At 37.9% G+C, this 12,816-nt stretch overlaps 1 protein-coding gene across 23 annotated transcripts in view; it reads right to left on the minus strand.

Annotated features, from left to right (window-relative positions):
* The window catches only part of LOC106862502 (trypsin-like), a 59,826-nt gene that overhangs the window by 14,099 nt on the left and 32,911 nt on the right, over positions 1 to 12,816 (minus strand). For 3 of the 23 annotated variants that reach the window (XM_088159164.1, XM_088159154.1, XM_088159153.1), the window contains exon 2: positions 3,625 to 3,759. The exons of 15 other annotated variants lie outside the window; for them this stretch is intronic. The gene's annotated coding sequence lies outside the window, so the exon portion shown is untranslated. Of the gene's footprint in view, positions 1 to 3,624; positions 3,760 to 11,342; positions 11,386 to 12,816 lie in introns of those variants that run through there. 5 more of the 23 variants (XM_088159160.1, XM_088159159.1, XM_088159147.1 and 2 more) reach the window with 4 other exon arrangements.

Genomic DNA, 12,816 nt, shown 5'->3' on the forward strand with positions numbered 1-12,816 from the left:
AAGAAGCTAAACAGAAGAGACAGCTAAGTCTGTAATGGTTCCTTCTGAAATGTCTAAGCTTGTGTAAATTAATTGCTTTAAAAGACACAACCTATTATACAAATCCCACTTAACAACCATTAAAGGCAAATGAATTCAAAATAGAAAGAGGAATTATCCTGTGGGCCACCATTAATTCACTAAGCAGCTCTCTCTTCCTTCACCTCTCTATTTCTCTTCTGCATTTTTTCCCTCTTTAATCTTGTCAAAAATGCCTGAGGAAAATAAAAGCAGTTGAAAGTGTTTTCCCACAGAGACCAGAGCTGTGAAGAATTAATCTCACTATTTCCTGAAGTCAGTATGTAGGAAACCAGGATGGGTTTTAAGGAAAGATTCTGTGGGAATAGACATGAAAATCCTAGCTCAATCATTCTGATCCTTGCTATTCCCTATTTTTTCACTGTCTCTTCAAAAAGTCTCTTTGGGCAGTTCCCTCTTGAACTACTGCATGAAAACGGTCTCTCAAAATTCTTTCATTTGTGGAGGCAAAGCGAGCAAGGTAAGTATTTGTCATGGGCTCCCAGAATCTGGAATGCTACCCATAAGCACTGCACAGTTGACAGCTTTATGATGATATAATTGCTAAGTGATAATGGTTTCAACAGCTGTGTCACAGACCAAATGTTTTACACAATCTTATTCAAGCCATATTTATCCTAGTCCACACAATTCCAAGACCCAGAGTCTGTTTATGAGATTATTTCAAGCTCTGGCTTGGTCAAGAGGAGCACAGTGAAGTTTGTTCACTAAACCTAATTGATTAAGGGACTAGAGCTCCTCTGCATCTACTGAACTTTGTGAAAAGTAAATCCTTCCCCTCTGGGATCCGTCTCATGATCTGCACCCCACATAAAGAGAGTATCCCAGTCATAAAGTCGGGTTGATACATAGTCTTATGGACACACACTACTGCTAGTACTGCCATGAATTTTACTGAAAAAAAGATTGACACAGTTTTTGACATTTTTCTGTGTCCTCCAAAGGACAGTATATTTTCTTAAATAAGACCACAGTTTTAATTCAGTGCGATTTCAGTGTTCAGGATAGGACCAATCTTAATGTATAAAAGCTGTATCAGCCCTAGCATGCATCCTGAGTTGAGAGGCTACTATTTAGAGCTAGTCTATACTCTCTACAGGTAAGTTGTAGGTAGCACTCTTAGAAGTCAGACAAAAAAGATACAGAAAGACAGTGCTTTGGCACAAGCAGTATGTGAAGTAGACCATACTTCCATTTGCAATTCTGCAAGTGCAGGTCAGTTAACAGTGGAATCAAGCTTGAGGGTATTTATTATTCCTATCTCTTTCTATAGCTGTATTAAGAGCTACTGCTCATGGGACTTGGAAATATCATTCTCATTGGACAGCACAGTTCTGTGCAGCTCTGTATTGATTTCACAGTTCTATAATTGGATTTATATGGTATTGTAACCCAACACGTTGGGCAGAACTTTTGTTATTTGGGGTCCATAGGAAGCCAGTGGCAGGAAGACGATACTTTAATCAGTTTGACCAACACATCAGTGTCTTTGGAATAAAAATACTCTCTGGATCACATTCTGTGATTTCAGAGCTCTTTCTTATTTGAGTTGCTCTCACTGCTTGGGCTTTCACTTGATGTTATTCTAGCCTTTTTTAATCTAAGTGTGATAATTATTAAATATTTTATTGTGCAGCACGCTGCAGCTTCAGAGTATACTGAAGGGCACTGCTATGATGTTTTATTGCAGTTGACAGTGCATGTGGTAGTATTTTGTGTGTGCTTGTCTTTGGAGTGTTCCCTTTACATTGTTACCCTACTTATTTCCCCATTCCTGGATGCTAAAATGAATCTGTTCATAACTGAAAACCAAACAAAAATTGAATCATGTGAGTGATTCTGGATGCTCTCTGAGTAGGATGGTGCTTTACTGGAGCAGAAACTCAAATGGGCTTCCTGCACAGCTGGATATAAGTGGTCAAAAATTATCTTGGCTCGCCTGTACTCTTGGCAGGACATGAAACAAAATCTGTTCCCAGAACCATTTATACATGTTAAGATAGGACTGAGCCTGATCACAGAAACTCTTTGTCTCAAGGCTGCAAAAATCTTCTGATGCAGAGGCAGTCTGTGGCAAACGAGGACTTAAAACCATCTGATTAAGAAAAGTTTGTCTTGCTACTAAATCTTTATTTTAGAGCAACTTATTTTGCATAATCGTATTTCTACCTCTCCCAATAAAATGCAACTGCATGGCAAAGTACATGGCCAATGATGTTTTGGTGGAACTTACCACTTAGCAGCTCAGCTTGTTATTAGTCACGGGTAGAGCATGCTTTGATGGGTAGTTTGCAATGTCTTGCATTCATAGCATTTTACATTTGTCAAACTGAGAGCAGAAATTGGCCAAGTAAACAGAGTCCTTTACTGTAACTAATGAATGTTATCCAACTTTTGTCAGTGGTCACTGACACTCTTTATATGCTCCTACTGAGTATTTACAAATATTCTTTAAGAACAGCTGTCCCTTCTCTTTTCTCAGTTTTCTGCTAGCTTTTTACTGCATTTCATCTTTCTCTTTCTCAGAACAAGGTCTTTGATCTTTCCTTTGCTGACTCAATGATTTACTGAGATTTTAAACAAGATGGACTCGTTCAGAGAGTTCACAGAAACCTGAGACTTGTGAAATTATGAATATGTACTGAATTATACTATTGAGCCATTAGAAACTTCTGCTGCAAGCTAGCCCCAGAGAGGAATGAGTTCAAGAAGCCAAGAGAATCTTTGCTTTGGCTTTTGCTCGCTTAGCTATCTGACAGTCATGTCTGTAAATCTTACAGTCATGTCACACGTGTGCTCTGTGTACCTTCTGAATTGTCTGGCTGACAAAGCCAACTAAAACAGGGCTAAAGACCCTGAAAGCAAACATCAAATAAGATTTGTATTTATGCTGTCATTGACGTTACTTAAGAACCATTCTTTGGCTGCCATTGATTTCCATGACAAATGCAGAATTTGGCTTCCCCTGGACAAGTATAGTAGAGAAGCTGCCTTGGACCAAATAGCAGCAAAATCAAAGCCCACTCTATATTGGCTCAGTTTTTCAGAGTTCGGGTATGACTGGAATATTTTTCAGGCCTCAAATGAGAAGTTTTCATTGATTTCCCCAGTAATGAGAGGTGTTTTTTTCACAAGCCTATGCCAATTTAGGAAAAAAAGTAATTTTAATAATAATAATAATAATAATAATAATAATAATAATAATAATAATAATAATAATAGTGATTCTCTCTTTAATTTGGAAAACTAGAATATAATGAAACAACCTTTTATGTCTCTCAGTCAGACGTCTCTGGCAAGAGGAACTGGCAGTCAGACAGATAGGATTATTGAATCTCTTCCCTTGGCTGAATATACTCTTAGGTCAGGTAAGCAGTCTGGCTAAGCTGGTTAATGCCAGTGCAGAACACAAACATTGATGGTGAATGGAGAATTTCTTTCCATGTTTCATTATTTTTAAAGCATGAAAAGGTTTCAAAGGCAATATCCTTGTTTACAAAAACAGATCACAGTCTTCAGAGCCAATGTGCTTACATATTCACATACCTGCTCACAGATATTTGTGCACAGTTGCTGCTCTTCTAGGGAACTGTCAGAGGCATTGTGTCTCAGGAGACAAAAATTGGCTGTGTCATGGCACAAGATTTGCAGCCAACAGTGACCAGCAGAAACAGGCTTTAACTGTGAAGAATAAAAAGAATCCCAAAAATCCCCAATCAACCAAAAAGCCCCAAACCACTAAACCAAAATGTAAAGAGTTACAGGATTTCTAAATTTGTTTCCTTGATAAGCAGTGGCTTTGATTAACACATGTGAAGAGTTTAAGACACAGAACTACAAAAAAGCTAAAAACCCATGTACTTCTGGATGAAAGTCATCTTTAATCCAGGATGAGAGAGAAGTTGCAGGGCATCTAGTAACTTTCCCTTTGAAAAAGTAATTCTTTAGCTGTTTAATCTGAGGCTTCTTGCATCTCCTTCTGAAGTACCGGGTATTGGCCTCAGGGCCAGTCTATTACTTCTCTGTTATCCTTAGCATGTGATGAACTCTTTCTGGTTGGCTGTAGGTTTGAAAAGAAGTGGAAGAAACATGCATTTACTTCCTTTACCATCCTAATTACAGAAAAAATATATTGTCTTTACTGACACCTTAGATATCAAAGTATGAGTTAAAGACAAATAAAGACCAACCATATTTTGCTGCAAAATTGCATTTATTTTTGTCACATTTATCTGGATATCCCATGTTCAGTTTGCAGTGAAGGAAGATGAAAACCATTATGTTGTGCGTCAGATCCATTAACCCGGGGGATGTTTAGAAAACACCTGTATTTTGATCCTCTTCAAAGCTCCAGACATCACTGCTAGGAATATTCTATGACTTCCAGAACTCCGTGCTCTCTAGAATTGGCAGTTTGCAATTGCCTGGCCACATGAGATTCAAGGCATTCATCAGAAACAAAAGGATCATTTGGTGCCTTAGGTTTTCTTGCCAAGTGAAACAGAGAGACCTCACTTGAAATTAATTTTAAGCAGATCACTAATGGGATATTCTCCTAGTAGCTTCAATATTTGTTTTCTTAATAGCTACTTTCTGGAGCCAAGAGAATTACCATACTTTTTATGCAGGGATGTGCATTGAGGAGACTGTGCCTTCATATCTTTGGCAAAGTATGTTTCCGCATGTGTATTGATGTAGCTCTTTATTCCATGCTGCTGCTTCTTTCAATCTGGATGGTATGCTTAAAAAGGATAATTTGAGAACAGCTGTTTACTTCCTCTAATCCCTGCAGCACAGAAAGTGCCACGTGACTGATTCCCACACTCACCTTGTGCTATAATTCAGAAGAATCAGGAAATAATAATACTGTATCCCCACACTCCCCTTTCTTTTTTGTTTGGTAGCATTTTCCAGCCTCAACAGGGTACAAGAGGGATGCAGAGCAAGCAGGAAGATTTTTGCCACATGCTCATCTGAAAAAAGTCTGAGAGGGTCCCAAGCTTAATTTTTTGCCTTTATACTTCAGCAGGAACCAGAAGCCAGCCCTAACTACGAAGACCTGGGGGCTGCCTATTGCTTTTTACACTTGGGCAGTTCCTAATCAGGACAGAGTGAGGTGCAAAGAGGCAGGGGATCAGAGAAGTAGTATTTTAATGAAACACTGAAGCATTGATAAAATACTGGCATGGATAAAATTCAGTTTGCAGCAGTGGGTTCCAAAAAAAAAAATCAAAAGCAAGGGACAAGGGGGGGGTCCTATGGATATGTTACATAGTCAGCATTGTTGGGAATCTACTGTAGACCTTAATTAATATCAAGTGTTAATATAAATTAATACAAAGTATTAATTAATTAACTTAGACTGAAGGCTTAAATTAATGTAGAATATTTATTATTTTTGTGGTATGTTCTAGTGATTGTTCCTTATCAGGAGTGTTCCAAACAACCAAAATGAAAAACACAAGCGTCTCTGAAAAAAATCTTCTCAACCAACCACTGCTTTGGTGCAGTGCATGAAAGAGCTGGTGCCCAAAAGCAGTTGTGCAGAATGCTGTAATACAGGAATATATGTTTGTTACATGAATATGATTATGTGATGAAAGACCAAAAAAAATCTGCTTGAGAAGAAAAAGAAGCAACAGTAGTCTGAAGGGTAACCTTCTAATAAATGGAGTGCAAGAAATCTTGAATTATATTTCTGCTCTGGTCATTTGCTTGTTTGGTTTACAGCCAAAAAACTGCAGGGTTCCTCAGTTTGTCAATCTGTAAATATCTGCATATATAATATTTTTGCACATTGTTGTACCCTTTAATTGCTTAGCTTTGCACCAAACCTGGCTAGCCTGACCAATAAGTCTACTCATACCATGAGTTCATAGAAATTTTTGTTTCTAATCTTTCCTTTTCCAGAGATCTTTTTATACATGATTCCTAATAGCTAGAGGCATAATAAACCTTTATTGGATTATTTCCTTTTGGAGACCATAGTTTGATTACACTAAATTCAAATTTTGCAGCAATTGAAATACACCAAATATAGGTCTGAATATATATTATGCTAATGTAACATCTTGAAGGTCTAGTGACTGAAAGGCAGCTGTTGTAATGCCATGTAACTGATATTTTCTACCAGCAATTGCCTACCTTTTTTTACTGCCTTTATGTACTTCAGTTGCTTAAAAATCTTTTTATGTACCTCTACTGATGCCGATGTGTGTTCACTATACTTTGATGTCAGTGCCTGTGTTTTGGTATTCCTGCCTATTGAGTATTCATTCCTTGACCCAATAAAGCTGTAATATTATCACTTAAAAAGTGAGTTAGGCAGCTGCCATAAATCCTCAGAATGTTTGTGATCCTCAGAATGTGAGAGCAATCAATCAGCAGTTCCAGCCAGCAGACTTTAATGAATCATATGCTTTGGTCTACTTTTGGTGGTTGTATAAGATACATTAATCAACAATCCATGCATGTTTAGAAAATACTAGAATCAGTCAGCCTTTGCTTTGAGATTTTAATTTTTCACATTGCTTTGATGATTACAACATCATTTGGTATAGAGGGTGGTTTGCTCATCATGGTCTGATGATTTGCTAATGATTTAATCAAGCACTAAATTCAGAGAGGAATGTGGCTGCATCTGACTTCCCTTACTATTTTTAAAGAGATGGGGGGCAGTCAGTATTCCAGGAACATGACAGCTTTGCAATCATAGTGCTTATATTTAAGTTTTTTGTAAAGAGGTTCATTATGTGAAGTATTTTTGCTAAGGATGATTATGAAATCAGTGGTGAATAAGGGACTGGCGTTCCCATTTATGAAGCTTTAATGGGACCCTGGACCACTCTCACAATGCCCAGCACAGCAGAGTGTCGACAGTGGCAGGGAGGTCTCCTCAGAAACTTCACATGCCATTTGAGGAGCTGGTAGTGCAAAGTGTCTGCTCAGAGGAGATTTATTTCAGAGACTACTATCAGAGAGAAAAGCACCCTGGCCTGACTGATACTGAGAAAAACATTCCTTAAGATCCTACAAGAATTTGCAGTATCAGTATACAAGTTTTAAAAATCTTTTCAAAGGATTGGGAAAGGGGTTTCTTGTGTTTGCATGAAATTTAAGAGTAATATGAGATGGTTTACAAAAAATCAATGGTAATCTCTGCATTAAGAGCTATCTAGAAGACATGTTAATGGTGAAAAAGAAGTTCACTTTATGAGATTTTTTTATTGAAAGAGTTTGCAACATAATGTTGGCATTATGGCTGTTCATCACTTGTTAGTGTACCTTCCAGGTTCCTTATTTATTATCCTATTTAAGACTTAATCCATGCCCAGTTTCCATTGCACATAGCAGCTAAAAGTCCAGACATCATTGATCATTTTTAAATTACGTGGTTCCAGAAGTAATTTTCTGACTGATTATCACTACTTTGGCTTCACCCATCAAGTGTGATCTAACTAAAATTACTACCTAGTCAAGATAAGCATCTGACAAGGACTGAAACATGCTTTCCTAGTTCTCATGAACAAGCTGTGACATGTAAATTGTTACACATGATGCTTCTCTGACTGACATTAACATTCTCTGACAGAGTCTGTAAAAATGGATGGGCACAATTTTAGTCACTTTGTCTCATGGTCTAGCATATTGTCTTAAAATATAGCTTAAAATGGAATTTTGCTATGATGTCAGACCAAGGACATGGGTGTCTGAGACTCATATTGATTACTCTACAAATGACTACTTCCCACCAGCCTCATTAAATTGTATTATTGTAAGAGTCTTTCAGGTAGCAAATCAACTATGATAAATGTCTATGTGGAGATGGTGATTCCTTGTTGAATAGACTTGTTCTCTGTGTATATTCCTTTCCTCCCTGTTTTTACTGAAACATCTCTTACTGCTAGTTTTTATCTCCATTTGTCTTTCAAAGCCTGAAGAGAGCAATGAGAAGACTTGGAAAGAGTGATGATATGCTTTCTTTCATGTTATCAGTCTTTTTGACCTAGTAGAAAATTACTTACTGCAGAAGCTAAATAGAATTCCCTGGGAGTTGTTACAAGAAAGGGACTGAAGTGGTACATTTTTAAAGGAAGAAAGGGAATTAGTCTCCTAGTGTAACTTCTTAGCATTAGTAGGTAGACATGCTGAAGCCTCAGACCATAAGTTGTAAACTTTTTCCTAAGTATGCTGAGCTTTTTATCTACTTAGGTAAAGGGAGGCTCCACAGCTAATCCACAGTGGAAGATAAGGAAGCAAGGAAGGTCACTACCTTCATCAGCAGAGGCTGCAGCCTTAGAGATAGGAGGAGAAATAGTCTGCCTAGAGACAGTGAAGAGAACCAGCAGAGAACAAGAAGACCCCAGACCCTAATACAAATATTAGACCAAACTGTCACATGAGGGGTGAGAAACTTAGTTTGTAACAGCGTAATTCCTATAGATTCCTTTGTTTGGGGTACTCAGCTTGAGCCAATCCTATTGTTGTACCACTCAAATATGAAATTATTTCTTCCTGGTATCAGACATCTGAGGCTCTGTTTTGGGAAACCTACAGTGAAGACATTTCTTTAACACATTTACGTAGATGCCAGTGAGCATCCTAATTTACTCTGCAGAATTTTGTTGCATGTGGCAATAGAAAGGAAACTAAGTTTGGCTTAGACTCCAGATTGTATTTCAGGGAGTGACACCTAAACTATAAGCAAAAACTACTTTGACTATTTTTTCACCTAAAGCTTAAGCTTGGTACTTGATAAAGTTTTGGTGCAATTAGAATACAACAAAGCTTTACAATTGATAGTTCAAGCAATCAGTTGTTGTTAATATTGGTTAATGTATCATATTCCCAATACATATAGCCCTTTATAGAGTCCAAGAGAGAAGTCTGTACCTTTGCAACCCATTCTGCCTGGGAATGGAAAAACAAAAGAACATTCTAGAAATCATTTCACGAGAATGACACAGGTTCATAGAATCACAGAATCACAGAACCACAGAATCACAGAATGGGTCAAATTAGAAGGGATAACATGGGTCATCTGGTCAAAACTCTGCTCAAGCAGAGTCACCCCAGAGCACATGGCACAGGATTGTACCCAGATGGTTCCAGAATATCTCCAGTGAGGGAGACTCCACAACCTCTCTGGGCAATCTGTTCCAGTGCTCAGACACCTGCACAGCAAAGTTGTTCTTCCTCATGTTCAGGTGGAACTTCTTCTGCAGACAGCTCACTTTTGGACACATCTAGTAGTGGAAATTACCCATTTTGTTCCTGCCCATACAAGCTTCTAATAGCCAAAAAGAAGAGCAAAAGTTCTTTTTTGTTTGTTTTGTTCTGACTTCATGATTCATGCCTGAAAACTTTCTCACTTACAGTGAATTTTCTATACCTTGTGGTGCAAACAGTGCTCCATCTGTGAGAGAGCACAGGGAGAGTGCTGACAGGAAGGAGCTATCTGTTTACTGTCACTATTGGCAGTGTAGATTATAAGGGTCTCAGAGCCCTGCAAGGAGTGTTTTTGCAGTTTGCTTAACTATGACCAACAAAAGAACGAGATACCAAATCAGCAGAACTAAAAAAAAGAAAAAGAGCAATATTGGCAAGTATTGCCACTATTGGAAATGGCCTTAAGTTGCATCAGGGGAGGCTTAGACTAGATATTAGAGAAAAAAAAAACCTCACCAAAAGGGTTGTAAAACACCGAGACAGACTTCCCACATAAGTGGTGAAGTCACCACCCCTGGAAGGGTTAAAAAATGTGTGGATATGGCACTAGAGAATATGTTTTAATAGTAAATATGGTGGTGGTGCTGGGTTGGACTTGATGGTCTTACAAGTCTTTTCCAGCCTTTATGGTTCTATGACTCTATGATTCTAAGAACCAGGATTTTGAACATGATAACTGGCAATATGAGGTGATTGCAGAATATGGGACAGCAGCAAGGAACAGCAGTCTTTTCCCTGTGATCTCTCTTCAGGGAAAACATCTTCTTTCTACCAAGGTTTCTATGTAAGTTTGCATCAGAACTGCTTCTGACAGGGAGCTGGAACACCACCTGTGTTCTCACAAGGCCAACAGTGAGCAACTGAACATTCTTAGTGTGTTATATTCAGCTTGGTGCCACCCTCATAATTAAAAAAAATGCATACCTGTTCTTCTCAAGTACCTCATCCTTGTTGGATGAGCTACTGTGTGGAGATGGCAAGAAGCTGACTCTAGAAAGACTGAGCTTTCTTGGCATCTTAGATGCCTTCTAGTCAGTACTGGAAGTTGAATGTGTTGAGAGAAAGCAGTCGTATTGTGCCAGTGAATTGTCTACAAGGAACTGCAGCTATAGGCCAAGAATCCAGAATCCACTGTTCCATTTGATAGAGAATAGCACAAATCATACATGGAAAAAGCCTAAACCATGAGGATTTCTCCATTCTTCAGTGTTACAGCATTCTTCTCTACAGTATACTTTCTATTACCCTTTTCAGTACTGCTGACCATTATTTATTGACTTGCAAGGATTTTAAGTATTAAATTAAATTGCTGTTCTTTACTCATCTCTGCCAAATCCCAAAGACTGCTAATTGCACCTATGCTCTTTGTTAATTCCTTTAAGTTATTCCAATGATGTGCAGAGCTCAGCTTTATTATGTTATTAATTAGATGTCTTCAGTTCCTCAGCAACACCACAGTAGTATATAGCATTTTGTAAATGAATTCTTGTCCTGGTTTCATATGGGAAAGAGTTCATTTTCCTCTCAGTAGCTGGCACAGTGCTGTGTTTTGGATTCATGTGAGAAAGGCATTGATATCACTGATGTTTCAGTTGTTGCTATGTGGTGTTTACCCTAAATCAAGAACTCTCCAGCTTCCCCAGCAAGGAGTTGAACAAGAAGCTAGGAGGGACCATGGCCAGGATAGCTGACCCGAATTGGCCAAAGGGATATTCCACACCACAGAATGTCATGCTCAGCATATAAACTGGGGAGAGCTGGCCAGGAGCTGTTGATTACTGACCAGGGATGGGCTGGGCTTCCATCAGCAAGTGGTGAGTGACTGTATTGTGCATCACTTGTAGTACATTTCAATTTCATTGTGTTTCAGTTATAAAACCTTTCCTATCTCATTTTTTCTTGATCCTCCTCGCCCAGGGGGAGGCTGGGGCCAAGGCAGCTGGGGTGTGAGAGCAGCTGTGTGGTACCTCATGTATCTGGCTGGCTGGCGTTAAACCACAATAATTTTGTATGTTAAACACATCCTGCTTTCATACCTTCTGTGGTGAATATAAACCCTGAAGTTTCCCAGTTCAGTCCCTGTGAAATGAAAACAGTTGTTAAGATAGTCAATTAAAAAGGAGCTTAAAAAAGGAAAAGATAGCGTTTTTAGGACAGGAATATTTTTAGGGTTTTTTTTCCTTTCTTTTCTTTTTCTCTTCCTTTTGTTCATCTGCTTTTGTTTTTCTGAAAAGGTATTTATCTTCAGAGATGAATGTAATCAAGCTAAAGAACAATATTTTGTTCAATTTCAGCCTTTTTCTATAGGCATTTTGAACAGAACTATTGCATCATTGAATGGTTGAAGGTAAAGAAGACTGATTCAGTGCCCTGATTTTATTGTCTAAGCTTTGCGATATGAAAATAGTAAATGCTTGGTGCTGACACTAAAAAAATGTTTAAAATCATCAACCTTTTTATTTGCCCCAAATTCATCTTAGGGTATTATTAAAATTATCAGATTCCATTTTGATTAGGGCATCACAATGGTATTTGTTATTCCTACCCTGCTTCTGTGGAGTTTCCATTCAACAATATTTAGTGTCCTTACATGTTGCTGGCCGAGTTTGCTGTTTAGCTGTGATGTGTATTTGCACCATCCTGTAGAACTTGTGGCTATTCTTCTTTAATTAGAATATTCTCCAAGTTCATAAATTATATATATATGTATATTTCTTTTAAAGCCTTGAGGTTATCAGCTTTAAGACATTTTCATTTAAATATATTGTGGTCGTCATGGTCCCCTTCATGCATATGCCCTCTTTATACATAAACCAAAATCTTTAGCAGTGATAGACTGTATCATACTACATAGGATATTAAAAAAAATAGCAATGGATTGGATTCCTAGTAGTGCTGTACCAGTTTACATCACTGAAGCTGTGACCAAGGGTCTTTTCATATAACTTTAAAGGTAAAGTCAGATGCATTTTATATGGTGGCTTTTAAATACAGGTATTTTCTTCACTTTGCTTTAAAGATGCCTGAAAACTCACTGAAATTTTCTTAAACTTTCTTTATTGTTTAAATTACAATATTTTTGTCTAATAGATTGCATTTAAGCATGCAATTCAACCCTAATGTTCAGGGAGAACAGGTTGTTTGCCTTTTAGATTTACTTTTTTATTGGCTTTTTTTTTTTTTAGGTGTTGGGAGAAGTATTTTCAGATACTCTATTTGCTCTCTTTGACCTGTTCTGACTTAAGCAGACTTAAGCTTGTCTGAAAGAACCAAAATTTCTTCACCTCTAATTTCAGCTTATATCATACTATCAGAAGTTTGTGTAAGCTGAATTGAAAAACTTCACTTTTCACTTTGGGAAGATTAAAACACTGAACAGAGAAGAATGGAAAGAATCAAGGGCTGAATCTCTATAGTTCACATTGCATAGTGGTAGTACTTACATCTTCTCGAGTTTTAAGTTAAATATGAGAGTACAATCTGAATTTAAGAACCTTGCTGAGATGTCAG

Source organism: Sturnus vulgaris, chromosome 2 (assembly GCF_052056855.1).
Source record: "Sturnus vulgaris isolate bStuVul1 chromosome 2, bStuVul1.hap1, whole genome shotgun sequence".
NCBI classification, from domain to species: Eukaryota; Metazoa; Chordata; class Aves; order Passeriformes; family Sturnidae; genus Sturnus; species Sturnus vulgaris.